Source organism: Octodon degus, unplaced genomic scaffold, assembly GCF_000260255.1.
Source record: "Octodon degus isolate 3935 unplaced genomic scaffold, OctDeg1.0 scaffold00091, whole genome shotgun sequence".
NCBI lineage: Eukaryota > Metazoa > Chordata > Mammalia > Rodentia > Octodontidae > Octodon > Octodon degus.
Window position 1 is genome coordinate 2,772,623 of NW_004524667.1, and position 6,013 is coordinate 2,778,635.

At 46.5% G+C, this 6,013-nt stretch overlaps 2 protein-coding genes across 2 annotated transcripts in view; one reads left to right on the forward strand and one right to left on the reverse strand.

Moving 5' to 3' along the window:
• The window catches only part of Cops5 (COP9 signalosome subunit 5), a 57,267-nt gene that overhangs the window by 16,984 nt on the left and 34,270 nt on the right, over positions 1–6,013 (reverse strand). The gene's annotated exons all lie outside the window — the stretch shown is intronic.
• Positions 4,533–6,013, forward strand: part of Cspp1 (centrosome and spindle pole associated protein 1) — a 161,319-nt gene continuing 159,838 nt past the window's right edge. The window contains exon 1 of the mRNA XM_023722388.1: positions 4,533–5,191. The gene's annotated coding sequence lies outside the window, so the exon portion shown is untranslated. The remainder of the gene's footprint in view (positions 5,192–6,013) is intronic.

Genomic DNA, 6,013 nt, shown 5'->3' on the forward strand with positions numbered 1-6,013 from the left:
ATCACTTCCAGGTTGCCTCCTGATCTGGCATGCATCACCATTTTCAACAGAGCCAGTGCTGAGATTTTACAGTACTTAAAGTAATGGTGACTAAAAAAAAAAAAAGAAAGAAAGAAAAAATCAGGGTGTAACTGAATTTCTTATATGAAGTACAATTTCAAAAGACAGTTTTTGTGAATATATTGAGTAGGGAAGGGATTTGCAGGGATGGAATGGGTGCATAAAATATAGATTAGAAAAAGGAAGTAGGAAGAGTTCCTACAGGCTTTGGTAGCAATAAACATGAGACAGTCTGTGAAGTAATCCCCCTTGGAGGAAGGGAAAACTCTCAAACTATTGAGATGAAGGAATAATGATCAATAATAAACAGGATCAGTTTAACAGACTTTTCTTTTATTAATCTGAAATCATATCTCTAATTTTGACTCTGACTGAATGTTGGTGCCTAAACCTTCTGAGGCCTAATTCCTACCCTACTGCTTATGAATGTGGGCTGTGCCAAGCACATGGCTGAATCTAGTACTCCCCAATTGTGATGGTGGTCCAACTGCTTAATGTCTATGCCTCTGTTCCTTTATCTGTAAGCAGGAAATGTCAAACTTGTCATTAGGATTAAATAAAGTCAATAAAAAGGATAAAATGCTTGGTTTAGTGCCTGATATGTACTAAAACATTAACAAGTGCTATTATTAGCATTAACAATCTGTTTCGTATGGTGCTCTCAAATGACCAATGTTTTGAATGGGTTGGCTTCTTTGTGATAACAGCCTCAAAATAAAAAGTGTAATTCCCACGATCACTACTCTAGAGTATGTTTTATTGGAAGTGACTAAATTCCTGAATAAAATTACATTTTGCTATCATTGATGCTGCCTGAGAAAGCTATACTTACTGTAACTATAGCCACAGACTGAGAGGCAAGCTAACAAACTTCCAGATATTTAACAGACTGCATTAGCCTGCTACAGAATTAACCAGACAATCAGACAATTAATCAGACTATATAACATGGTTAGTCAATGTCTCCGAGAAGCCTTTAAAAGTGCTTGCCCACAAAAACCAACTAAGTTTAATTCCCAGCCTTTGGCAGATTTCAACCACAGCTGAAAGACAGGGATATTTGGTCTTGGAAGTCATGATATGAAGTGTTGGCTTTCCCAGTTAGTGGGGAAAAGAAAACAGGTAACCATTATTGTGCTCCCATCACACAAATTTGGGACCCTTTTTATGTATTACTTCATCTAATCTGTATGATATTATCAGGTAGGTTTTATTTTTGTTTTACAGATAAATAAATTTTACGTGTACTCCACTTATACTAATTTAAAAAGGCAATGAAAATATAGTACTGGGTTGTCATTTGTCATGAACATTAAAGGAAAATCCCTAGTTCAGCACTGCCCCCTCCCAAATTAAGAACTTAATAAACTTTCTAAAACTGAATACCGACAATAAAAGCCAGCCTTGTAAAAAACCGTGGCATACGGCTGGGTGTAGTGGTGCACCCCTGTAATCTAATCTCAGAACTTGGGAGGCGAAGGCAGGTGCATCTCTCACAGACCCTGACTCAAAAAACAAAAATGGGGCTGGGGATATGGCTCAGTGGTACCGCACTTGCCTGGCAAATGCGTACACACACCCACACCCACAATCCCACCAAAACTAAAAACACCAAGCAAACAAAGAAACAAACAAAAACCAGGCAGATGAAGTATGTTATCTTGCGGACTACAGTTCTATTTTTCCATTACTGTGGTTTTGTACTCATCCCTAATAAAATCTCAGGAAAAAAGTAATGTTATGCGTAAATAACTCTATAGTCTTATCACTCCTGGGGCTATTTGGATTTTAAAAAGGTAGTAAACTTAATTTTTGTAACTTCTAGTATATGTGTACTGGTGCAGTAACATTTTAGACCCGGGGTAGAGCCTTAAAGTGCCTATAATTGCTAGCAATAAGAAACGACTGTAGATTTCTAAAAGATGCCTCCTAGCTATTTTCAAAACCCTTGGCCTGGGGCCGGCGAGACAGCTCAGGGAACAGGGTTCGATCCCAGGTACCGCATGGCGCATCAGCCCCGTGCCCGGGGGCTACGGAGACCGGGCATGGTGGCGCAAGCCTGTAATCCCTGGGCTGGGGAGGCTGAAACAGGAGGATCACTATGAGTGTGAGCTGCATAGTGAGACCCTGTACCAACTACATTAAAAAAACAAAACAACCCTGGCCTATTGATTAGTTTTCTTCAGTTACAATCCCAGTTTGTGATCAGCTGAAGGCCCCTTGACCCCATTGACATGGATCCAAGGCAGAACAGGTAGCATATACGGTAACAGTGATGTTGAGAAGTGACAGTTTAAGTCAGTGCTTGTTTTCCTCTTACATCCTCCAGGGGCAAACGGGTAAAAGAGTTTAAAACGGAGTCAGAGCAGGCCTTAGCGGAGGGTTGAGAGGAGCTCAGAATCTCCCACGCGCATACTCTTTCCCCATTCCCTCGGGTGAAGCGGCGCTTTCCGCCCGCCCCAACTCCCCCTACCCCTGGAGTCTCTTAAACTCTCGCCATCCCTTCCCCTCCCCAGCGTCTCGCCAGGGACCTCCTCACTCCTTAGTCCAGGGCTTCGCTGCCAGGATTTCTTGCTGCTGTTTTTTGTCGTATTTGTAGATTTCATCGATACTCTGGGCTTCCTGCATGTTGCTGGCCAATTCCCAGGTTTTCTGAGCCATACCGCTCCCGGACGCCGCCATCGCCGAGGAATTGGAGAAACTGTCGCCTCAACCAACCAAAATCCAACTTTACTTCGCTAGGTCTCGGGATGTGGGCCTCGGACCTTCCTCACTACTGATGCAAACTCTTCTAGATTCCGGAGGCAGCCATGACACCTAAAACAGGAAGTAGAGCTGGTTCAAACCACTCGGGCGTGGTAGGGGCTCTTCGGTAAGTGCTACAAGAAGCAATTACTGTGATTAACTGGAGAGCGAATAATAGTCGTGTGGATGAAGTGAGAACGAACTGGCTTGGAAAAGTTTATGTGTGAATTAGGAGAAACAAAACGATTCGGTATGGTAATGGTATGGCCCGTCGTACCGGAAGAAGGGCTTGATACGGCTATGCCAGGAACTGGAATTGGGCGTCTCTATTTGTACTGCGCAGGCCTAAATCCACCATGTTAGATGTGGGCGGAACCTTAGGCGGGGGGGGGGGAGTGGGCGTGGCTGTGGGTGCCTGAAAAAGTATCTTGAAAGACTGAACAGTGAGGATGTCTTGCGAAAAATTGAGATGTAAGTAGCTCTGGGTGTTGATTTTTGGAGAGGAAGAGAAACATACCATCTATTTTAAATGATTGCACCTTGGTAAATCTCCGCAGGCTCTTGGTGGTTTGGTACTTTGCTCCTACCGGCTTTCACTTTTTTGCAAGGAGGCAGTGAACATTCTCGGCTTTTTTTTTTTTTTTTTTTTTTTTTTTGGCGGAATCGGGGATTGACCTCAGGCCCTTGCGCTTACCAGGTAAGCGCTTATTCTTCTGAGCTCTCTTCCCAGCCCCTCTTGGCTTATTAAGATGATACATTTATTATTGTTCTAAACATTTCCAATACTCTTTTATAACTAGGTACAAGTTTAGTCTTAAGTTCACTCTTGTGAACTGCCTTTGCAGTTAGTTGTAAAATTAATTCCATCAACCCCTTTCTCCTCATAGTTAATGCGATATTTAGTCGCGTTATGTTAGTTTTCATGACTGGTCTGCCTTATCTCCCCTTCCGTTCTAGATTCTAAGTTTCAAGACACGGACCAAGTCTGTGTTTATTATTTTACCCTTAACCCCTGTGAGTATTTAATAGCAATCGTGCTGGGGGTTAGATGAAGCATCACAGTTCCTCATAAACTGCTCTCTTCGGGATTCTTCAGTTTCAAGTCTTTAGTCCTTCCTGGAGCTTTTTCTTAACTGGCTTATCAAGGCAGGTTGTGTTCAACATTGCTGGAAACGCTCTTCTCTGACATTTCTGCCAGGGAGCTCCTATTGATCTTTAAAAACACACTAAGAGATCTCTCCCATGCATCTTTTCTGCACTTTTCCCTAGATTTTCTATGGTGTCTGTAAAGCTCTGTAGCTGTTTTTATAACGGTAGTTGTGCTTTGTAGTAATGACATTTCCCTTTTCACTATAACTTTTGTGTTGTGTCTGACTTTGTATGGTGCATGTCGTAGTTAAAAGCAGAAACGACTGTATACAACAGCGTGTGGGTTATATATTTATTTCCTCTGGAGATTATTTTCCTTTAAAATCACCTTATAGGAGGAATCAGGAGTGATGTTGCATGCCTGGGAGGCTGAAGCAAGAGACTTGTAAGTTGGATCCCGGACTGGACAGTTTAGCGACTTAGAAAGAGATTGTCTCAAAATAAAAAAAATATAAGGACCTGGAGATGTGATTCAATGTGAAGACCCTGGGTTGATTGCTCAATAGGAGAGAGGAGAGGAAAGGGGGAGAGAAAAGAGGGAGAGGGAAAAGGAGAGAGGAAAGAAAGGGTAGGAGAAGGGAGGGAGAGGGAAAGAGAAGGAGGGAGAGAAACCTCAAACGCAACAACCTTACAATGGAAGTTAAATTAGGGCCTTTAGAATACATTAATAACAAGTTAAATTCTCCTACAAAGCTAGATATCTCTTTTCTAGTGGTAGCATAGGGTCACTTTAGTTTAAACTAAATAAAACGTTGAAATTATAATGCAAGTCTAGGACATAAGGTAGACCAGCCTCCTGGGCTAGGAGCACTGCCTTGGAGAGATGTGCCACGACTTTCCTTCCCCATTTTTCTTTCTAGGGTCACACACTCTTCGTAGATCCGCCTGCTCCTGGGGGTAGGGTTCGGAGAGGCTGGAAGCGATTTAGCCTTGGCGCCGGAGATTCAAGAGGGCTGCTGGGGAGCTAGGTGGCTGAGCTGCAGTGCAGCCTCCGAGGCGGCTGGGGGCGCCCTCTGTCGCGCATCTTTCCCGGCAAATCCCGTGGAGGAGGCACCGGCCGGGCGGTTGGCGAAAGGCGGGCTGAGGGCTGGGCCGGGAGGCGGGGCTCAGACGGGCGGCTTGTCGCAGGGTTCCAGCGCCGGGCGGGTAGCGGAGAGCCGCCCTGGGTGGCTGTGCGTCACCCCCGCCTGAGCCTGCTTTCCGGAGGAAGAGTCAGCCGGCCGAGTCTGGGGAGCAGGTCGGGCGGTGCGGCCTGAGGGCGGGCGGGGCGACGGCTCCGGGACTGGAGCTGGCCGCGGGCGGGGGCCGGGTCATCTGGGCTCAGCTCGCGTGACGAGCGGGCCGGCGGGGTCCTGGAGTGGCGGACGCCGGGGCTCGATCCTGCTGGGCAGGACGATGGAGGTCCCGGAGTCACGGAGGTTGAGGCGTGGGGACGCGTCCCTGGGCGGCAGCTCGGGGGCTTGGGGCGGGGTTTCCCGGAGCTGGCTGCGGGCTGAGGTGGTACCGGAGTCCCGACGCCCAGGTCGGGAGCTCGGTGTCTGGTTACAGAGGCCGGGGTCTGCAGTGGGTGCGTGGGGGTCTTGCACCGGCCAGCTGCAGCCTGTCCCCTAGTTACGCGGTGCAGACTCCCGGGCCACCGGTCTTCTTCGCCCTGTCGGGTGGTGTTGAGAACCGGTTGCCTGACAACGCGCTGACGCTTTCCAGAGTCAGCCACTCCTCGCACCCAGAGACCAGTGCGCCCTACATCCGCGGAGGCCGGGCCGCAGCTGCGAGGCTAAGTCTCCCTGAGCGGCCGTCCTCCTCGGGAATGGTTAATGTTCAGTTAAACGCTTGCGTATTTGTGAGCCCAGGCAGTGCTCCTAGCGTTTTACTTTGCAAGTAAAAATCATCACCTTAACTTCCACGAGGTCGGTGCTGGTATGTCTCAGCGGTTAACTGGTCCCTTGAACTTCTTTAAAACTGCTCTGATTTTTATGATTTTTTTTTCTGAAACTTAATTCAGTTTTTCTTTAGTATTGGCCATGGGACACTTTTTTTTTTTTTTTTTTTTTTTTTTTTT